At 44.2% G+C, this 23,362-nt stretch overlaps 1 protein-coding gene and 1 long non-coding RNA gene across 7 annotated transcripts in view; one reads left to right on the top strand and one right to left on the bottom strand.

Annotated features, from left to right (window-relative positions):
• RHOBTB1 (Rho related BTB domain containing 1) overlaps positions 1 to 23,362 on the bottom strand; it is a 198,999-nt gene that overhangs the window by 82,259 nt on the left and 93,378 nt on the right. The window contains exon 1 of one of the 5 annotated variants that reach the window (XM_027840644.1): positions 11,016 to 11,041. The exons of 1 other annotated variant lie outside the window; for it this stretch is intronic. The gene's annotated coding sequence lies outside the window, so the exon portion shown is untranslated. Of the gene's footprint in view, positions 1 to 2,836; positions 2,922 to 10,013; positions 10,191 to 10,604; positions 10,656 to 11,015; positions 11,042 to 23,362 lie in introns of those variants that run through there. 3 more of the 5 variants (XM_027840641.1, XM_027840643.1, XM_027840645.1) reach the window with 3 other exon arrangements.
• Positions 11,736 to 18,732, top strand: LOC114026883. Of its 2 annotated transcripts, none has more exons than XR_003567176.1 (3): positions 11,736 to 12,070; positions 13,955 to 14,084; positions 18,345 to 18,732. It is a non-coding gene; the product is annotated as an uncharacterized LOC114026883 (long non-coding RNA). The 2 variants fall into 2 exon arrangements; XR_003567175.1 differs by having other exon boundaries at positions 13,952 to 14,084.

The raw sequence follows: 23,362 nt of genomic DNA, 5'->3' as shown, positions 1-23,362 counted from the left end.
GATCCTGCAAAGGAGACAGAGAAGGAGCGGTCAGATAGGTATGGAGAACCAGGTGAGAGAGATGGCCTTCTCCGATCCTCAGCTTCTTCCTCTATAAAATGAAGATATTGGTACTGCTGCCTCCCACAGAGCTGTTCTGAGGGTCAAGTGAGATTAAGTCTATAAAGTACTTTGCAAAATGTGAAGTGTTATTGAAATGTTAGCTATTTTTATAATGGGGACTGATAGCACCTACTGTTTATTTCCTTAATTAAAAAAAAATAGATTGCAAAGATGGCCTCAATACAGCCCAAAGCTAAGAAGGTGCTGCTCCATCTTTGGGTGTGACCTATTTGCAAAGTTTAATTAGGACACACACACACACACACACACACACACACACAACTCTCATCTCAAAGAAAACTATGGTTCCTAACAAAAACTTGGTTCTCCCATTCCTCCTTATGTCATGCTACTGTTTACTGGAAAATCTCTAGCTTCTATAGTAATGAAAGGGAGTAGAAATGTGGTTGTGACAGGCCTCTTTGGTCCTCTTTAGTCTGGGATGACTGGAAATAATAATAATAATAATAATAATAATAACATCTTAACCTATACTTCCAGGATTATAAACTTGCTAAGGACAGATTTGGAAAGTACCTTAACAGAACCCCATATATTAGCAATGAAATATAGGTCCTATTCCCCTAGGCATCTATGCAAAATTGAATACATTTCCTGGTCAAAAAGAAGGAAAGGGATTGATAGAGATAAAAAGGTTAAAAGCTTAAGAGAGATTATTTTGGAACAAGTAGACATCCTTTCACCAAGCAACAGCAAAGACTGACAACTGGATCATCCCCCTGGATATTGTTAAAAGTGGCTTACCTCTGGATGGAGCCTGTGAAGACCCAAGCGTGGCCCACGGGTGAGAGCCATGAACTCAGCTAATGATATTTTGACAGAGAAGCGTTAAGCAAATGGCTGAATCACGCAGAACTGTTTATAGAGAAGGAGGTATTTGTAATGGTCATCCAGGTCCAGGCCATTACCACTAGGAATCATAAATGAACTTGTACTACTGTGAAACATGTTCCTGCGGGCTGCAGAAATTAAGCCTCTTCCCGATACCTCGAGAGCCCTCAGCCCAGTGGCTAGAATTAGACAATCAGGAGGTTGCCATTTTTTCCAAGACAGATATTATCCTTGGGATTCCAACCAAAGACTATACTGGAATTGGGCCATTATCATAGTCAAGACTGTTGCTGTCCACCATACTGGACACAACACTGACCCCTAAAAAGAACTTTTTAATAAATGTCACCCCACCAAAGACTCAGAATCTCAAAATATAAAGACCTAGCCCTATAGAGAAGAAATCAAAAGCATAGATTTATAGGATAAGGCATATATATCATTCTCATCACTATGTCAGCTATGAGAGCACTGCAGAGAATGCTTTCAGTGAGCCAACAGAAGGTTGGTTCATACTCCGTCGCTTCCGTTCATTCACAAAAAGCAGTGACTTTACCCACCTCCGCAATCATCCACTAATCATTAAATATAAAACAATATGCTAGCAAGAAAGTTATGATAGTTACTTGTCTCAGTACTGAATGCCATTGAATGTATAGGAAGATAAGAATGAAATTCTCCTCCAACTCCTCTTCTTCCTCCTCCTCCTCCTCATCATCATCACAGTGTTTGCAAAACACTTTATACACAAGATCTCATTTGAACTTCATTCAATTTCTGTGAAGCAGATCACTATAGGATTTAATATTCCCATTTTCCAAATGAGCAAATTTAGGCTCAAGAAAGGTAAAGGTCTGCTTTACCTAGGGCCCTTTGACTAGTGCTGTCATCCCTTTCCATTCTTCTTATACCACACTCCCTCCTTATCATATACTCTGTGATTCAGAGGCACTGACCTCCTGGCTGCTACAAGACACTCCACCTCTCAGCTCTGGCCATTTTCTTTGACTATCCTCCACGCCTGAAAGCGCTCTCTCTCTCTCTCTCTCGTTTCTCTCTCTCCTTCTCTCATCTTCCCTGGCTTCCTTTAAATGCTAACTAAAGTTCCATCTTTCCAGAAGCCTTTCCTACCCCCTCTTAATTCTCCTGCCTTCCTTCTCTTAATCTTTTTCTATTTTTCCTGAATAGAAATTGCATAGACATGTGTGTTGTCTTTCCCATTAAACTGTGAGCTCCTTGAGGGCAGGGGCTGGCTTTTGCCTCCTTTGGAATCCCTGGTGTGCTTAGCACAGTACTTGGTACTTAGCAGAAGATGAATCAATGTTTATTGATCGACAAATAGGAAATGACAGGGACAAGATCTGAACTCATTTTTGTCCTAATTCCAAGTTCAGGGCCACCACTGCTCCCATTCATCAACACTTCCTGTTTATAGCCGAGGAAACTGAGGTGCACAGGCATTAAGGTGTCTTGGACGTGGTCAAACACAGCAAGTAAGTGCTACAGGTAGGTTTGAATCCAGGCCCTCCACCCACTCCCACCTATATGGGAATGAGGGCCAGGGGTAGGATTTGAACTCAGATTTCCCCTGACTCCAACACACTTTCCAACAGGCCAGACTATATGAGCTGCAGCTGGTGAGGAGCAGGATCTCTCCTTGTCTTGTTTGATAGGAATTTAGGTAACCACATTCCCCCCAAATGTTCACTCAGATGACGTTAGAGATCCGCATGGACACTAATTGTTTGACATTTCCCCATGTCCGTCCACGGGATGCCACCAAAGTGCAACAGGACGGAACAGCCTGAGCTCCTCCAGTCTTTCTTATCTCTGCTTCATGACAGGGGATCGCATTATCTGCCCAGGAAGCTTTGGCACTAACCTGGCTCATCGTTCTAATCCATTTTCAACGGCTCCATCTCCTTCCAAGACTGTAGGTACTTCAGGACCAGAGAACAAAGAGTCCACGATTATGGTGCAGGGCTGGCAGGGGTTTCAGAGGTCCATCTGTCCAACCTCCTCATTTTGCAGATGAGGAAACTGAGGCCCAGGATAGGGAAATGTGACTTTCCCAAGATCACACGTCAAGTAAAAATGACAGAGATGAGATTCAAATGCAGGTCCTCCTGCTCTAAAGCCTAGATTCCTTCTACCATACCCCAATTCTGGCTTATGTTTTCCTTGTTCCACCTCTCCAGTGCTCAGCCAGGGAGTGGGTCCTCCCTCAATGGTTATTAACTATCTTACTGACCTACGCAAAGCAAGACTGGAATTGTTCCCCCTCATTGCTGAATTATTGGTGTGTAGAATGTGACCAAAAGAAATGCCATCAAGCTGTGGAATCAAATCTTGATTCTCCAGCACCAGCTTTCAGGCAGCTTCCAGTACCTAGTCCTGGAGTGAACAAAGAAGCCCCCAGGAGGTGGAACCGCCCCAAAGCGTGCAGGGCATTAAGAAGGACTTTTGGCCCAGGGATTGATTTCCAGGGTCTTGAGGGGTCATCTCCAACGAATAAAATGGCTCTCTTTCCCCATGAAAGGGGATTAAGTTGAAGGAGATGTGATACTTTCCAGTGCAAGAAGTGAATGAAAGCTGATAGGGAGGGCTAAGTAGCTGGCTCTTAACGCTGGAATGAAGGAGTCCATTTAAAATGATATTATTTCAAAAACAGCCATGAAAACGACAGCCAAGGAATTTCACTGAGGGGGCAAAAACAACTTGGGAGAAGGCTGCTTCAAGCTCAGATGTCGTGTTGTGCTGAAGTTTGCTCTTCCTTTCATTTCATTTTATTCTATTTTTTGCTTTCTTTTCATACCAGAGAGCAAACTGATACTCATCTAGTACATCAAGTTCCAGGGCATTTGTTCTGGGGCTAAGCTTACAGGCTAAGCTTAAAGTACCTCACCCTCTATGGGAAACAAAGTACAATGGCCAGCCACCACGATCACTTTAGGCTAAGGCAGTTGAGAAAGAAATCAGGTACATTCAATTTAGTTGCAGCTAGGCGGAACAGTGGATTGAGTGCCCCAGCCTGGAGATAGAAGGATTCATCTCCCTAAATTCAAATCTGGCCTCAGATACTGACTAGCTGTGTGACCCTGGGCGAGTCACTTTACCCCTGTTTGTCTCAGTTTCCTCATCTGTAAAATGAGCTGGAGAAGGAAACAGTCAACCACTCTGGTGTCTTTGCCAAGAAAACCCCAAATGGGGTCAGGAAGAGTCAGACACCACTGAAAAATGACTGAGCTACAACCAACATTCAGTTTATGATTGATTTATGAAGTTAAGAAAGGTCACTGGTACAAAATAAGGAAAGGTCACTGATTCCAAGCTTCAATGACCCACAGAAATTATCAAATCCAACCCCCTCATTTTGCAGAGGAAGAAACTGAGGCCCACAAAAGTAGGTAAATTGCCTAGCTAGCAAGTTGCAGAGCAAAGATTCAAATCCAGGTCTATTGATTCAAAGTTCAGTGATCTTTACACCAGATCTCAGTTCTGGCTCAATCACAGATGAGGATCACAAGAGATTTAGAGAGCCCTCAGGGGCACCTAGGCCAACCCTCCAATCATTTTACAGATAAGGAAACTGAGGCCTTGACCTTCGGGAGGTTAAAATGACTTGGTCCAAGGTCAACACAGTCAGTAAACATCAAAAAACCACTTGCCTCTTAAGCTTTGACCTTAACTCTCAGGTAAAGAGCCTCATTCTCCCTTGCATGCCACGTATCTGAGTTGGGTAACTTCTACAAGACTTGAGATTGAAAAGAATTATTATTGGACGGACACATGCAAAATGGCTCACCAGACAGAAACAGGAACTTAAATTTGCAGCTGATGTATTGTTAGGATGAAGCAGGGAGGTGGTTAAGAGGATAGAGCACAGGGCCTGGATTCAGGAAGACCCGAGTTCAAATCCAGCCTCAGACAATTACTAGCTATGGGGCCTTAGCCAAGTCACTTAACCTGTTTGCCTCGGTTTCCTCATCTATAAACCGAGTCTCTGAGAGTAATGTCCCCAAACAGGAGAGACTTGTCCGGGGCCACAAAGTCAATATGAGTCAAGGGTAGAACTTGAACCTAGGCCTTCCTAGCAAGGTCCCCTGGCTCGTGCTCTTTCCACTAGTCTGTGCTGCCTTTATTTTGCTTTTGTCTGGTATATTCTGAGATTGATAGGTAACAATTTATAGTTTATACATGTCTATTATGTGTACCTTGGGACTGTAAAAAAAAATAAACACTTGGAAAACAGAGGGCACAAAACAAAGTGAATGGCGCATGTTGACGTCATAAATACAGCACTGGAAAGCATCTCAATGGTGATCTATGCCAGCCCATTTCACTTTACAGATGGGGAAACCGAGGCCTAGAGGAGGTCAAGTGACTTGTCCAAGGTCACACAGAAGTGGCAACAGTGGTGGGGCTAGGCCTGGAGTCCGGTGATTCCCAGCTCACACCATGAATTCTGGTTGAGATTAGGGAATCAGAATGCTGGATTTCTGTTCCTCCTGTGTTCCAGAGCCATGATCTCACCTGGAGAGGGTAATCATCCCCACTGATGAAGACAGGCACATCCTCCTTATTTCCTCTTAGGGTTGCCTGGTATACTGAAGGGCCATGACAGTGTGTGCCAGTATTCTGACTCTCCACACTGGATTCACTGTTTAAAACAGCTGCTTTGCCTAGAAAATGAGTTCTTAGATGGCATTTTATCAAGCAGATGACGGGGGCTTCCCAGCTACCCAGTTACCGCAGGTCATCTGTGTGATACTCTGAAGGAGTCCTTTGGTGCACATGCCCTGGGAGTCCTACAACATTCAATTCACTAGGGTCCTACTGTACACATCTGCTCCATCACCCAACACTGTGTATGTTCCAAAGTGTCCTTTTAAATCAGGGGAGAAAAACCATGGGGTTAGAGAAGGGCCTTTGGATGCAAAATCCGGGCAAAGTACAAGCAGTAAGTTCATCAAAGTGGAAAGTACTAGATTTAGAATCAGAGGAAGTGAGTTCGAATCTCAACTCTCTTCTTTATTTGCTATGTGACCTTGAGTTCAAATCTGGCTTCAGACACTGACCCTGGGACCCTGGGCAAGTCACTTCACTCTGTTTGTTTCAGTTTGCCCATTTGTAAAATGAGCTGGAGAAAGAAATGGCAAAGCACTCCAGTATCTTTGTCAAGAAAATCCCCAATGGGGTCACAAAGAGTTGGACACAACTGAAAAACGACTGAATATCAACAACTTGAAAAGAATTCACTTCACCTATCTGGGGCTGTTTCTTCTACTAAAAAAGGAGGGGATTATTTAAAATAACTTTAGTCAGTATAAAGTACTTGGGAGTCTAGCCAAGACAAACCCAGGAACTATATGAATGCAATTACAAAACCCTTTTCACACAAATGAAGTAAGATCTAAACAACTGGAAAAATACCAATTGTTCGTGGGTAGGCTGAGCTAATATAATAAAAACAACAACTCTTCTTAAATCAGTTTACTTATTCAGTGCAATACCAATCAAACTACCAAAGAATTATTTTATAGAGCTAGAAAAAAATAATAACAAAATTCATCTAAAAGAACAAAAGGTTAAGAACATCAAGGGAATTAATGAAAAATGCAAAGTACCAGATCTAAAACTATATTATAAAGTGGAAACATCAAAACTGTTTGGTATTGGCTAAGAAATAGAGTGGTGGATCAGTGGAATAGGTTAGGTATACAAGACACATTAGTCAATGACCATAGTAATCTACTGTTTGATAAACCCAAAGACTCCAGCTTCTATGATAAGAACTCACTATCTGATAAAAATTGCTGGGAAAACTGGAAAAAAGGCATAGATCAACATCTTACACCATATAGCAAGATAAGGTCAAAATGGATATATGATTTAGACATAAAGGATGATTACAATAAGCAAATTAGAAGAGCAGGGAATAGTTTACCTGTCATATCTATGGAGAAGGGAAGAATTTATGACCAAACGAGATAGAGAACATTATGAAATGCAAAATGGATAATTTTGATTACATTAAATTAAAGAGCTTTTGCACAAACAAAGCCAATGCAACCAAGATTAGAAGGAAAGCAGAAAGCTGGGATATAATTTTTACTGCCAGTGTTTCTGATAAAGGCCTCATTTCTCAAATATATAGAGAACTGAGTCAAATTTATAAGAATACAAGTCATTCCCCAATTGATAAATGGTCAAAGGATATGAACAGGAAGTTTTCAGATGAAGAAATTAAAGTTATCTATAGTCATATAAAAATGCTCTAAATCATTATTGATTAGAGAAATGCAAATTAAAACAACTCTGAGGTACCACCTCACACCTATCAGATTGGCAAATATCATAGAAAAAGGAAATGATGGGGGTTGGAGAAGATGTGGGAAAATTGAAACATTAATGTATTCTTGGTGGAGTTGTGAACTAATCCAACCATTCTGGAAAGCAATTTGGAACTATGCCTAAAGAGCTATAAAATTGTACACACCCTTTGATCCAGCAATTCCACTACTATATCTGTATCCCAAAGAGATCATAAAAAAGGGAAAATGATACATTTGATATACAAAAATATTTATAGCAGCTCTTTTGATGGAGGCAAAGAGTTGGAAATTGAGGGAATGCCCATCAATTGGGGAATGGCTAAACAAGTTGTGGTATATCAATGTAATGGAATACTATCGTGCTGTAAGAAACGATGAACAAGCAGATTTCAGAAAAACCTGGGAAGACTTACGTGAACTGATGCTGAATTGTACACAGTAACAGCAACATTGCTCGATGACCAACTTTGAAAGACTTGACTCTTCTCAGCAATACAATGATCTAAGATAATGCCAAAAGATTCATGATGGAAAATGCCATCCACATCCAGAGAAAGAACTATGGAGTCTGAATACAGATCAAAGCAGATGATTTTCACCCTTTTTTAGTTTGTTTTTTCTTTCTCTTGTTTTTTTTTCCTTTTGTTCTGATTCTCCTTTCATAATATGACTAATGTGGAGATATGTTTAATACGATTGTACATGTATAACCTATATCAGATTGCTTGCCGTCATGGAGAGGGGGGAACGAGGAGTGGAGGGAGGAAGGGAGAAAAAACTTTTGAACTCAAAAATCTTATAAAAGTGAATGCTGAAAACTATTTCTACATGTAATTGGAAAAAAATAAAATACTATTTAAAAAAGGAAGAGATTGAACTAGATGACTCCTAAGGTCTCTTTGAGAGGCAACTAGATAGCTCAGTGGACAGCATGCTGGGCCCGGAGTCTGGAAGACCTGAGTTCAAATCACTCACTAGCTGTGTGACCCTGGGCAAGTCACTTTAATCTCTGCTTGCCTTAATCCACTGAAGAAATGGTAAAGCCTTCCAGTAGTATTTTTGCCAAGAAAATGCCATCGTCACAAGGAGTCTGACACAATTGAAGAACAACAAGGTCTCTTTCAGCTCAAAACCCACTATGTTTTATTGTCTGGCATACAGTAGGTGCTTAAGGCATACAAATTGATTGATAAGAGTTCTTGACCTCACATACTGGTGTAGAACTCTAATAACATTCATATCATCCTTTAAAGTTTGCCAAGTGACTAAAAGACCTTCTGCCAATGTGGTCACACCTATTTTTCAGAGGAACCAAAGGATCAGACAGTGCTTTGCTGGGGGCTACCCAGCTGCTGTCTTCCTGACTCTAAGGCCACCTTACCATGTTTGCCTTTCAGTCTCTGCAGCCTTTATTCCACATGATTAGAGCAGGAAGATTATTAGATTTGCAGTTAGAGAATCTGGGTATGAATCCCACCTCCATCATCTTCATGATCTTGGACAAGTTATTTCCTCTTTCTGGGGCTCAGTTTTCCCCTCTGTAAACTGAAGGGGCTGGAGGAGATATCCCCCAAGGAGCAGGGAGCAACTGTGGAAAGGTTTCCTGATGCCACACAGAGCACAGGCCCACTCCCATCTTAACAAACTCAGTTCACATTTCATCTGCCCAGATGAGGTTCAGAGAAATCAGAAGAGAAGCAGAGTTTTCTTTCCTTTGGAGACAACAATGGTCCAGCTCACTCACTCACTCACTCACTCACTCACTCACTCACTCACCTGTAGAGGTATGTGCCTGGCCTGCTGTCTCAGTTCACACTGAAAAACGCTCAGCTCTGTTTACTAATAGCTACTGATTGCCGTAGGCCTCTGAGAAGTTTGAGGAGTTAGAAGCAACTCCCTGTTTCTGACAAGTGTTTGTAAACACAGTGTCTCAATGAGCCAGAAACCTGCCCAGACAAAATCCAAGGAATCTACATTGACTCACTCTCCCCTATCTGGGGGAAGGCAGGTGGATGCTATTTGGCAAAAATGAAGAAGCCTGATCTTTTCCAGAACAGATAAGATTCAGAAGTGAAAACAGGAACAAAATAAAAAGGAAAAAAGTTAAAGCATGAGTGGGGAGCTCAGAAGCCAGGGGTGCTGAGTGAGCCAGCCAGGGCAGGCTCAAGCTAAGTGTCTCCCCTGTATATCTTGCAGGCACGTAGGTCTTTGCACTGTTATCTCCCCCACTGGATCAGGAATGCTTTAAAAGCAGCGGCTGGTTTTGTGTCTCCAGAGATTAGCACAGTGCCTGGCACATAGTAGGTGCTGAATGTTTGTTGGCTGACGCAATTGGAGGCCCCAGGAGAGCCCAGAGAGAGCCCCCTAGCAGGAACTGAGGAGGAGGAGGAGTCCCAGGCAGGGTTGCTCTCTGGGCCTCCCTTCCTAGATCTGCCCCGGACAGTGGCTGGATCAAACTTGAGCAGATGTTTACAGACAGCTCCAAACGCACAGCTTGGGCTCACTTGAGCCAAGGCAAGCCCAGGACCCTTTGCATGACTCTCCTGCTCCAACTTTCTGGCTTGCTCAAGTCCAAATATTGACATTTCTCAGCACTGAGATGTTTGATATCGCAAGGGATAGAAACAGCCCAGCCAACAGAGCAATTTATTGGAATGCCTAAAATTCCTCCCCTCCCCCTTCCTTTCAGGTCTCCTGCGGTGGAAAGCCCTCCCATCCTCGTACCTTTCCCTGGCTAGCCCCCTCCAAGAGTTCTGAGGACCGGGACCAGGTATGTGGGATCTCCAAGCCCCTCGTGCAGGGTATCAGCCCCTCAGCTGTTGTCACAGCAACCCACAACAGACTCCACAGAGACACGCAGGAGTGGGGGGTGGGGGAGCACCAAACTCTGGGCTGATCGGGAAACTATCCCGAGGGTGCCAAGTACGATCAGAGACGGTTTCTCCTGCGTCCATGCCTCCCGAGTGCCCGGGGCGTGCCAGAGCACAGCCCTTTGTCATGCGGGGCACAGGGAAGAACCAGCCTCATTTCGGGAGGGGGGGGGTTTGGGAAGCCCTGCCTTTGAAGAGCAGGGTGTATGTGGCGGGGGGGCGGTGCAACCTGTTGGGGGGGTCCTCCTCGAGCCAAGTGGACCCCTGCTGTGAGGAGGGGGGGCCGGGGGCGCAGCTGTCACTTCCCTTTGTCTGCAGGGGCACGGTCATCGGCACCGCAGACAGCGCTGCCCCTAAGGGAGGGCGGCCGGAGTACCGGCCAGCGAGGAAGCCGCGGCTGCTCCGGAAGTTTGGGACAATAGCGGACTCACGACACAGAACCTACCCTGGAGCCCTGGAGCCCTGGAGCCCTGGAGCCCTGGAGCCGGGGAGCCGGGGAGCCCTGGAGCCGGGGAGCCCGGCAGCCCGGGAGCCCTGGAGCTGGGGGCGGCGCTCGGTGGTCTGCGGCGGCGGGTCGGAGGGAGGGCCGGCTGGCTGGCAGCGGGCAGGGGCCGGGGGGCGTGCGCTCTAGCAGCCACAGCTCGGGGCCCGGGGGCGCACGGGGCGCCGCGCGCTGCCGCCGCCCGCCAGCCGCTGCCCAACTTTGCACAAAGGCGGCGGCGGCGGCGGCAGCGGCATGGCACGCCCGCCCCTCCCCTGCCCGCCGGCCCGCCCGGCTGGCTTCCTGCCGCCTGCCCGGCCGGCCGGCCGGCCCGCCGTCCGCGGCTGGGGCGGCTGCTGCGGGGCGCACGCTCACCCGCTCGCTCGACGCGCCCTGTCCCGTCCCGTCCCGTCCTGTCCCGTCCCGTCCGGTCCGGTCCCGAGGGGGCTCCGGCCCAGCCCTGCTGCCCTCCCGCCCCGCCCGGGCGGCTGCGCTGGCTGGGGGTGGGGAGGGGGCGGAGGAGGGGGGAGGCGGTGGAGGAGGGGGCGGGGAGGAGCGGGAGGAGGCGGGAGGAGGGAGTGGGCGGCGGCGGCGGCGGCGGCCACGGCCACGGCTCCCACTGTGACGTGAGCAGCCTTCGCGGCTATTTATAGGCACGCATTGGATTTCATTCATGAAAACAGGGCCTGGTGGCCGGGCCCGGCCCGGGGCTGCGCGCGCGCGCTGAGGGGCCGAAGGGCCCCACCCCGCCCCCCGCCGAGCACCGACACGTGCCCCGAACGGCCACCACACCCCGAGATCCCCAAGGCGGGCCCGACCTCCTGGCTCTGGGGACTGCCCCGCCCCTCCCCTGGGGCACCACTCTTGTCTCCGGGCACAGTTCCACATGGTCCACACCCGGTGAACGCTGGGAAAGTTCACCCGCGGGTGCCCCCCACCCCTACCCCGGCCTAGCAGCGGCGGCCAAGCTGCCTCCCTTCATCCAGCTTTAGCTTCAAAGGTGCTCCCCACTGCAGCCCAACCCCCCCATAGGGGCGGGGTGGGGGGGGTGGCAGGATGGGGCAGCCCATCCTTCTTCCTCCCCCCCACCCCCTCGACCCCTCCCCCGTGGGGATCACGGAGAGGGGGGTGTAGGTGGAGGCAGTCTTTGTTGTTACTCTGAACCTATCTGTGGCCCATAAGACCCCTTCCTCTTCTCAATCCCATTGACTCCCAAGAAGGGTGCCAACAGTGGGACTTTGAAACGCAAGTTTTCTAGCTTTCTGAACACTTCTCATTTGATGCAAGAAGCTACGTTCTTATGTATCACACCTTGGCAGGTAATGGGTTAATTTTCCCAACGACTTACCGCTCCTCATGGTGGAAAGGGTCATTTCCAGCGGCTAACCCCATTCCTGTCCGAAGGCCATGATACTGTTAGACAGAAGACGGTAAGATATCTGAGGCCAAGGCCAGTCCCTTGTGTTACTTTTCTATCCCATACGCCTTATGCCGTGATAGCCTTGTGAAGCTTTGTTAGAAAGTAACTGAGCACGCAGAGCCCATGCGGATCAGGCGGTTACAGTATCGGCTTTGCACATCTGTCCTCTAAGGTCTCTCTGTAAAAGGCATTTTAAATGGGAGACGAAGCCAAAAACGGATCATGCAAAATTAAAGTGAAGGCCGGGTTCTCTGCCTCCCCGTAGCCTTCCTCAAATTACCAAGTCTCTGGAGGCTTTGGTTTCTTCATCTGTAAAATGAAGGGCCTTGTTGGGCCTCGATCTGGGCTCCTCTGAGGTCTGACATCTCAAGCCCCTTACAGCCTCCACCCTTCCTACCTTTCTACTACCATTTTATTCCCCTCCACTTCCTCTAAAATCGAGTCACATTGGCCTACTGGTTGTTTCACAAAGGACATCGGCCCATATTTCTGCTCGCCTCTCCCCACAGAGACAGAGACAGAGACAGAGACAGAGACAGAGACAGAGACAGAGACAGAGCTGTTCCTCCATTGAAGGTAGTGCTTTAACTGGGAGGAAACCAGGGATTAGCAGTTCAAGCACCACCTTCTCTGGAAAACCTTCTCTGATCTTCCAGGGCACACTAGAACTTCCCCTCAAAGCTACTGTGTATTTATTATATATTCATAATGTTGTATCTGCCATTAGAATATCACCTCTTCTTGGGAAGAGATGGCTTTACTTTTGTCTTTGTACCCCCAGAGCTTGTGAGGTACAATTGCACACACACACACACACACAAAACTTAGATCTGTTTTTGCTTGTCCTTTGTTTTCAAATAGGACCAATGACATCACTTGCTTGTGAATTGAATTTAAGTGAAGCAGAGTTTCACAAAAACATTAGGCTCTCTCTCTTTCTTAGTCATTGAAGTCCAGTGGCAGGCCAAAAGTCAAAATGACTGGCAATGGCCTGGGGATGCAGTGTATGAACTTGGTGTCTTCAAGGTGTGACCCAGCTCTAACACTCCATCTGCTTCAGCCACCTTCCCAGCCACTGAAACAAATGTTCTCATCCAGCAGTGAGGTGGAAGTCTGTATCTATGGCTGTCTGTCTGTCTGTCTGTCTGTCTGTCTCTGTCTCTCTCATAGGTATTTAATAACTTTCTTGCTGCTTGTTTGGTATTCCTGGGTTTCATGACTTCAATTCTAATTTGCAAGTGGATAATGTGTAACTTTGGGGGGTGGGGAGGTACATACACAAATACTTACAGAATCTCCTATCTAATCAAATCCAAGAATCCTCCTCCCTAACAACCAGGTAGCATTCATCCTTACCTGAGAGACTTTCAATGAGAGGGAATCCACAATTTCCTGAGGCCACTCCCATTCCACGTCTTGGCTATTTCAAATTGATAAGACGTTTTCCCTTACATTTTGCCTTATATTCTACAAACTCTTCAACTTGTTGCTGTTCCTACACTAGCCCTCTCAGGCCTCCTACATCAGTCCTCTCAGGCAAACAAAGCAAGTCTTCCTATTCTGGTTGCTGGTCAAAAAGACATCATAAAGTCAGGGATATTATGGATCAAAGGATTGGCTGAAGGGTTAATTGTTCTACTTAGGATTTTTGGTTCTTGCCTATTCTCTTCTCCCTTTCATTTGCATCAGAGTATTCAATTCAACAAGTATTTAAAATTAAGCATGCTTGCTCTCTCCTCCCCCCCCCCACCCATGTGTGCCCCAACACTGTGTCTCAGAAGCACTGAGTTACAAATACAAAGAATGAAATGATCCCTATTCATAAGGGCAGGACAGTGGTGGTGTTCATAAAAATTTTGGAACCAACAAATTTCTTGTGTTTATTTTTTAGCAGGTTTTCCCACACTCCTGAAATGGGCAAAGGCAAAGGATACACATTTAAAGGGTTATATGGGAGTTGGAAGTTATTTCTAACCCTAAGTAAGAGATAAGTCTGGGACTTCAATACAAGGCCCCCAGATGTGGTAAGTTAAAAGACAGATTCGTGTAACTGATTGGTGTTCTTTATTCTAAAAAAAAGCTTGGCCTCTGAAGGCAAGAATCCTTTTGGAGGGGAAAAAGCTGAAGAGTTAAAACCTGTCAGTTCCTAGATTTTCTCTTCTTATGAAAAGTGAAAAGCTAAGTGTTTTCCCCTAATCTAACACTGGGTGAACTACAGTGCTCTCACTAAAACAGCTGATACATAGCTTCTGTAAGTGACTCTATAAGTTAAGAGATGAGAAAGCCCATATCTCTTATGAGGAAAGAAGTGAAATCTCCTAGACACATTGAAAATGTTGCTACGCCCGAAATATATGCCCTTGGAGAGCAACGTTATGCATACTAAGAGTCTGTGGGACCATCAGAACACAGGTCAGGGGGCAGCTAGGTGGTGCAGTGGATAGAGCTCTGGCCTTGGAGTCAGGAGGACTCGAGTTCAAATCCAGTCTCAGACACACTACACATGACACTTACTAGTTGTGTGACCCTGGGCAAGTTACTTAACCCCGATTGCTTAGCAAAAAAACAAACAGAAAAAAAATCCCACAGGTCAGAAAAAGTCTCTTTGTCTATGAAACAGGTAAGGGGAGCAACTGGTGGTGGCGGGGAGAGAAGCGGCGGGAGCAGCCTATGATAAAGGGGGTGTTGTTCCTCCATGTATGTGCTTTTAGCCTACATCCTTATGTCTCTATCTGCTCTCCCCCCCATATACTCCAGGCCAGAGGTTCACAAACCCTTTTTGGTTCTAGAACCATTCCCCTTTAGACTCTTTTAAAAATCAATGAAATCCCCTTTTTTTTTTGTGAGGTTATATATATTTACTGTTTTAGAAATTAAAACATCTTAGTATTGTTATTAAAAAGAGTTTTTACTTTAGAGCCCTCCCAGAAGTGTCTTGGGATGTTTGCAAGTGTACCTAGACCACACTTTTAAGAACCAATGTTAGATAACACACACATACATATATCTATCTCTGCATGGATGAAGAATGATATATGTACTTTCTATACAGTATGGACAATCCTTCAATGTATTTCCTAGGTTGGTCCACTCTTTCCATCGATGATATGTGATTTGTGGGGAAAGTCTGTCCAGGTTGATGAGGAATATTTGATTGGTACTTTTCTCTTGCTACATTGTTTTATTAAATAAATACTTCTGTTTTGCATTAATTGCCATTCTCTAGCTGACTACTAAAAGTAAATGTAACATCTGGGTAATGACCTATGATTTTTGATCAGATGAAGTATATTTTATGGGAAGTTTCATTTGCAACAACAACAACAAAAAAAGATGTTCTGGGTGCTTCTATTGTATTTTAGACTATCTAATCAGACTCTTCCCTAAGACTTCTTTTCTTAGCCCTACCTAGTAGTTTCACAGATTTAGAGGTGGAAGAAATCTCATAAATCCTTTATTTTAAGGAAACTGAAGACCAGAGAGGTTAAGGGATTTGGCAAAAGTACCCACAGGATCTGGCCTCAGACAACTGACACTACTTACTAGCTTTGTGACCCTGGACAAGTCATTTAACCCATATTGCCTCACCAAAAAGCAAAAAAAAAAAAAAATGTCCACAGGTTTAGTAGTAAGAAGCAGAAATGTGGATTTAAAATTTAACACCGTGCATCTATCATCTTGGTGTGTTTTTTGGGGGGGATTATTTCTGTGGGTGAAGGTTGTTTATATTTTTGTTGTTTTCTAGTGACCTCAAAATTTCTCCCAAAAAAAAAAAAATCCTTATTCTTCCCATTCTGCCATCATTCAGTCTTTATCATCTAAGCAGAAAGTATTCCTTCCAATTACACTGCCAGGCACTACTTCTAGGGAAGGAAGGGAGGCTAGCCCCTGCCTTTGATCTCCTTCCTTCAGCCCTAGAAGGTTGGCCAAGACAAACACGTGTACCCACTTAAAGAAATACTGGTGCATCAGAACCTGACCTTACAAAACAGATGTATCTGGAGAGGAAAATGATTTATAAAGGATTCTTTGTTTTACCAAAGGAAGTCCCCTTGAAACATTCAGCTTCTCCCTTTTGGTGCATTTACAATTCAATTTGGGGAAAAATCTAGTTTAGAGACAGCCTTTCAGGAACATGTTTTATGAAAAGTGAAGAGTACCAGTGCCCATTTTCCAGCCCTCTTGCTTATCAAGATCATAGGATCACTTGGCAGGCAGTTCAAATGTCTTCTACATGGCTTTTGGGGGGGGGGTGGGGAAGGACTAGCAGGAAGAGAAACTCTTGAGTCAGGCATTTTAATCCTTGTTCTGGCACTCAACTGCTGTTTGGCCATGTGTGACTACTAAATCTTCCTGTGCCTCTGTTTCCTCAGCTGTAAATCAGAGATTGGCACTGGTACAGGCCTTGCTTAAGTATCAGGCATGATATAAATAGCCAGAATCTGGATTCTTGTCCCAGGAGACTTTCCAACTAGTGAGTGATATTCACACTCTATAATTAACCTTTCCTTGCCTGAGGGTAAAGGATTTTGATCTTCCTGATCGAACTGAGAAACTTTAGTCAAAACAACTAATTGAATTCAACAAATAGAGCTGTTTCCTGTACATTACATATCAGCGTACATTATTTGTAGAATACCGAAAGCAGGAACTTTCTCATTTTTGCACCTTACCTTCATCTCTTCACCTCCAGTGGAACCTCTTAATGAGTGACCTTTCCTGATTTGTCCATTGTTGGTATCCCTGCTCCTGTTATTCTGTGTGTGTGTGTGTGTGTGTGTGTGTGTGTCTGTCTGTGTCGGTGTGTGTTTGCATGAGTTACTGTTGTTATTGAGTCATTTCAGTCCTGTTCAACTCTTTGGAGTTTTCTTAGCAGAGTGAAGTGGTTGGCTATTTCCTTCTCCAGCTCATTTTACAGAAGAAAAACTGAGACAAACAGGATTAAGTGACTTGCCCAGCGTCACACAAACTAGTATGTGTCTGAGGCCAGATTTGAACTCAGGAGAATGAGTCTTCCTGACTCCAGGCCTATTTGCATCACCTAACTTTGTGTGTATGTATCTGTATATGTATATGTATATGTACATGTACATGTATACGTATATGCACATAGTTGTTTTTGCTTCATTTTCAAAGACGACCAATGACATCATGAGGTGATGTCTTGACTTGTGTGTGAATTGGATTAAAGTGAGCCAGTTACACAGCCATCAGCCTCACTCTGTCTTCCTGAATCATTGAAGTCCAGTGGCAGGACAAGAGTCAAGATGGCTGGCAATGGCCCAGCATGCCGTGAATGACCTTGGAGTCTTCAATGTCTGACCAAGCTCTAAGTGCTCTAGAATGCCACCTTCATGGCCATAGGAACAAATTGTTCTCACCCATTCAGCTAGAGGAAGTTAGCCCCCCCCAACACATACACACACATTGTAGTGTAATGCACACAATGATTACCTAATGAGTTTAAAGCAGAGATGCAGATAAAGTATCTAAGAACATCTGAGGAGGGAGAAATCACTTTCAGTGGGTGTGAGCAGAGAAGCATTGTAGAAGGGAAAGGGAAACTTGATCTGGGATGGAAGAGGAAGAGGTGGCCACTGAGAGGTGGCTGGAGGCTATTACAGCTAAGGATGGAGGTGATCGATCAAGAACCACTTAGTAAGGGCTTACCACATGCCAAGAATATAACACAGACATAGACTGTGCTGCCTGTGAATGTATGGGAGTGAAGCGTGTAAGATGACATCAGCCAGAAAATGGGGCACAAAAGGGGTATGGTTTAACTAAAGCTGGAAAAGTAGAAAGGAACCAGACTGGAGAGGACTGTGAAATGCCCAGAAATGAAGTTTTGTATTTTAGTTCGTAGTTGATAGGGAAGCAATGAAGATTTCACAGCCAGGAAATGAGAGAAGTCAGACAACTTGCCTTGCCTTAGACAGTTTACTTGATCAATGACTAAAGAACAATTAGCAGAGTATTACAAAAATGTCAGTAAGAGATGATGAGGACCTGAAGAATGAGTGTGGCTGATGGAAGGAGAGAAGTGGACAGATGGGATGGAAGATATCCTGGAGAAAGGACTTGTCCACTGATTGAATAAGAGAGCCTAATGAGCCAGTATTAGAGACACTTAGAGACACCTGTGTGCCACAAGGGAAGTGTGGTTACAGAGGAAAGCCTGGAGAGCTGGGAGGAGACACAGAATTCCTACCATTTGTTCATCTCTTCCCCAACATTGCCCCGGCCCCAAATCCTCTACCAACTGCATTATTCTTTCTCTCTAGGTAGTGACAAGTCTAAAGGACTTGAATTCTCAGTACTTCGTCCTAACATTGGCTGGCAGTTGTATCAATTTCCTCACCTGTGAAAGGGAAATTCGTTTCTTATGCTCTGAACAGTGGACATTTCCAAGAAGCACCATGCCATAGTGTGTTAATACAGAGTTCTGGACTGCAGTCAGGAAGACCTGGGGTCAAATCCTAGCCCCTTACACTTAGCTGGGCCATCCAGCTTCTAAGACTTGGAGCCACTCTCTAAAACACCGAAAATATTACCTGGGTTGTGATCGACATCTCCAAGCTGGAAAGAAAACACTGTGCTTGGAATCCTAGAACCTGAAATCAGTCGTGCTGCTGACATTATTTGTATGATCTGGGGTGATGATGATAATAGATGATGATAATAATAATAGTAGTAGTATGGAAAGACAGATTTGTATATATAACACACATATACATACATGCTTATAATATACATGTAGTATAATATATATAGTATACTATATACTATATACACACTATGTATAATATATATATGAATATATACATATACACATACACACACATATATGTGTGTGTATGTGTATACTAGTATAGTATTTGTTTTGGTCTGATCAGTCATAGTCAGACACACTGTACCTTGACCCCAATATAGTGATGTCATTTTTGAGCACAAAGGACAACAATCAAATATCTCTCTCTGTCTCTCTCTCTTTCTCTCTGCATACACGCGCACGCACAGACATACACACACACACTCACACACAATACTAATGGTATTATATACTATTATTATTATCACATTATATATACACTACATATTAATATTATATATTATTATATTATACACACACACATATCACTTTAAAGTTTGCAAAGCCCTTTAAAACATAATATCATCAGATCTTCACAATAACCCTGTGAGGTAAGTGCTATTATATCATCCCCATTTAAAAGATTAGTAAACTGGAGCTTCCATAGACTCATGGTTTTCCCATTTCTAAGATGAAGGAGAGTGGCCTAGCCTGGCCATTGATATTCTTTCAAGCACTAACTAGTCTAGGATCCTGTGCTCTCCTGGTTTTAAGTTAAGTTACCTTTCAAGCTTCAGTCATTTTATTGGGCCCTTAAGATATGAATCATAATTATCCATTAGTGATAATTTACTATATGTGGTCCTTCCCTGTATAAAGGTTCTTTTAGAAAAATTGACCTGCTCTAGCAATGCTACCAGATTAGGTTGCTAAGGCCCTAACGAGAGTTGATTTCCTTCCTGGGAGGTTGCACAGGGCTTGGTCCCTAGAAGGAAGATAAATTTGGAGGCTTCATTTTAATTGGCACTGTGCCTTCCTTAGTGGCTCCTTGCCTGGAAAGCCATTAAGTGCTGACTTCCCTTTCGAGCATCTAGCTATAGTCCCCAGGCTCATGGCCACAGTCATTCACTGCCTCCGTTAATATTTTGGCAGACTGGAATGTTTCACGGGACGTAAAACCACCATCGGTAAATGCGCCAGCCATGTGATTAGTTAAGTTTAGAAACAGCTAGTCACACATTAGTGGCATCAGTAGTTAAAACTACCTTGGTTCAATGATGAAAGAGCGACTAATCTCTCTGCTTCAAGGCATAAGCCAGTGACTATGGGAAGTCAGGGGCCTAGCTTCACTTCACACTATCCAGTAAACATCACTGAGAGTCGGCATTAGCTGACTCGAATTCATTTCAGTTTCTGAAACTCCAAGAATGATGATGAGAATGACGTCTCATCAACTCTTCTTCCACAAGAGTGCTCTCACCTTTCCATTTTGACTACACCTCCCCAAAAAGCCCTTTTCCTACAGATCGGTTTTGTGTCTAGCTGGTTTCATTTCTTTCCAGGACGTCGTCCACACAGTTTCCGGAACAGGACCTTGCCCCTCTCAGGCATTCCCCATTACAGTCAAACTGCCCCCCTCAATGCTCTCCATACACAGAGTGTCATTTATTTCCTCCAAGCTTTTGCACGGGCAGTACCCCTGCCCCCTCTTCAATGTTCTCCTCCTTTCACCTGTCTCCCACCATCCTCCAAGACCCATCTCAAAAGTTATCTACTTCACAAGGCTGATTTCTTCAGGTGCTTGCTCTTTCCTTATCCCCAAATTGCTCATCACCCAAGGGGTCTTCAAGCAGACACTGAGAAGAGTAAAGAATAACCAATGTACAAGTTGGATGTCAAGATGAAGATGGGGGCAGCTAGGTGGCTCAGTGGAGAGGGCACCGGCCTTGGATTCAGGAGGACGTGAGTTCAAATCCAGCCTCAGAGACATAACACTTACTAGCTGTGTGACCCTGGGCAAGTCACTTAACCCCATTGCCTAACCAAAAAAAAAAAAAAAACAAAAACAAAAACAAAAACAGAAAACAAAAAAAGCATTCTAAAAAGATGAAGATAGGAGGGGACCGAGAACATTGTGTAGACCTCTTGCAATGGACTTAAGTGGGGACATGGAAAGAAAGGGTGGTGACTTGTGTCATTAGAAAGAACATCCATGCTGATGACACCACAGTCCATCAATTTCCTTTGGAGTGAAACTCCTAAAAACCACTATATATAAGGAATGAATGCTAAGGCTAAAGGCTGAATGGAAATGTCCTACCAAAGACAATCTAAGGGATAAGGAAAGAGAGATGTCACAAGAAAATATGCATGTTCCCACCAACACCAGCATCAATACTCAAGGTTATTTCTTGCAATTTTGTTAAAAGCCTGGCTACTATGGGCTAGAACAGAAGCAAAATGAAAAACAGTAGGAAATCACAGATTCATGGTGATATGGCAACGGGAGGCAGCATTATATAGTAGAATGCACTAAGAGCTAGTAGATCTGGATTCTAATCCCAGTTCTTCGACCAATTCACTTGTAAGATTCCAGTCAATGGACAACCTGTCTTTGTCTCGTTTTCCTCAACTACAAAACAAATTGTTGTCGAGCCATTTCATTGGTGTCTGACTCACTGTGACTCTATTTGGAGTTTTCTTGGCAAAGATACAGGAGTTGTTTGCCATTTCCTTCTCTAGCTCATTTTACAAATGAGGAACTGAGACAAACAGGGTTAACTGACTTGTCCGGGGTCACACAGCTAGTAAATATCTGAGGCTGGATATGAACTTAGATATCCCTGACTCCAGACCCAGTGCTCTATCCACTGTATCCTAGATGCCCCAAACAGATAATAATTAATATGATAGCTAATTTCAGAACTCAGCATAGTCTCACAAAAAATGGATGCTTAGCAAATGCTTTGGAATTGAATTGTTATGATATCATCTAGCTCTGCCAGGATATTCAATATGTATAGAATTTGCAACAAATAAATATTGTTATCTTGCCTTCTCTCTTACCCTCCCCCCTCCCAGATTTATTCAATATTTGCATGGAATCATAAGGGTTTCCAAGTTGGAGGAGTACTTAGTGGTCACCTATTTCGAAGTCTTCCATCCAATACTTCTATGAGAAGGCTCTTTATACAGGAACTGTGATATATAACAACAAATAAATGTCAGAATCTTGTCTTCTCCCTGACCCCCCCCCCTTAATTTATTCAATATTTGCATAGAATCATAGAGTTTCCAAGTTGGAGGGGGCACTTAGTGGTCACCTACCTCAAAGCATTCCATCCAGTATTTCTATCAGAAGGCTTTTTATACAGGAACTGTGATACATAGCCCTGTAACACAGCCCAGCATACCCTAGGAATACACTGTTCTCCCCTTGCTATCCCTGGAAGGGCATGATCTTGGCCCTTTTGCCATTGGTGTCCATGACCCATTGATAACAACATTGAGGGGCTTTCTGCTATCTAGGCATAGTATCACTGAGGATCAGCCGCTGATTGATATCTTACCACTGATGAAGTTCACACATGAGTTATGCCTTTGGGTTTGGCCTTTACCAAGGACTGCTGAGATAGAAATTCCTTTGAGTTTTCAGTCAGACTAAATTAGCCTTTGCTGGCAAAACTTAGAAGCTAGATTCTGATATTCCCAAAGGAAACAAAAAGTGGAGGTATGTGCCAAAGAGATTTTTAAGGAGATGTACCCCAACTTTTAACTCAATCTATGTAAGTCCAGAACCTTAGTAAATAAATGACCAGGGACTAGAGTTATAAGCTTATTAATTTTAACAGCTTCCTTTGGTCTAATCTCTATAATAAACTTATCATGGATTTCATTGGTACATCCAAAATTCTCTAATGATATTTCTTAGCTTCTGATAAGCACTAAGTGAAAAACCTAATTTATGCTGCTTCCATTGACCTTCTGCAGAATATAATTAACATGACAACCAGAGGCCCCTCGTGACTGGATTGCGTAGGGGGAACATAATCAAATTGTGTGTTTTGGTAAATAATATAAGGGTCTGACGTCCACAGTCAGACACGAGGTCTTTGCCAGATGTAAATTGGTTATTCACGTGAACAAGAGCTGCCTTTGATAACTGGGGATTCAACGAGCTAAATTCACAATGAAATGAAGAGTGTTTGCAACTAAATAAAGTTTTTTGGAGTCATGTAGTCAAACTCTTCTGAGGGGGTAGAGCTAATGTCCTGAATGAGATGCTGTACAGCTGCTGAGCCAGGGAGCTCCCCTTGCCCCATCCTCCCATGATTCTGATACTGGGGTGCAGGGGTGGGAGCTCCCAGAATCACAGAGAAGCCTCTCCTTTCACTCACCCCTTTTTTTTAAATTACCTGTCTCATGATGGAAGGATGAAAGAGCTAAGAAAACAGGCATTGGGGTTATGGGGAGGGTGCAGGGAGAAAGGAGTATCAGATATCTTTAAGAAAAATGAAAACCTGTGAAGGTACACATAATTCAGAGAAAATACAAGTAAATCCTTATGCAAGTTATATTCTCTTCATGCAAGCTTCCTGAAGGCAAGGACCTTTTGTTTGTTTTTGTTTCTGTATCCCCAGAACCTAGTATAGTCCCTGGCACCTAGTAGGTGCTTAACAAATGCTTTTTGAATGAACTTGAATTGGTTTA

This window comes from Vombatus ursinus, unplaced genomic scaffold (genome assembly GCF_900497805.2).
Source record: "Vombatus ursinus unplaced genomic scaffold, bare-nosed wombat genome assembly UNPS02014847.1, whole genome shotgun sequence".
Classification (NCBI taxonomy): domain Eukaryota; kingdom Metazoa; phylum Chordata; class Mammalia; order Diprotodontia; family Vombatidae; genus Vombatus; species Vombatus ursinus.
Note: the sequence above shows the minus strand (reverse complement) of the source record. Positions and strands in the feature narration are given on the sequence as shown.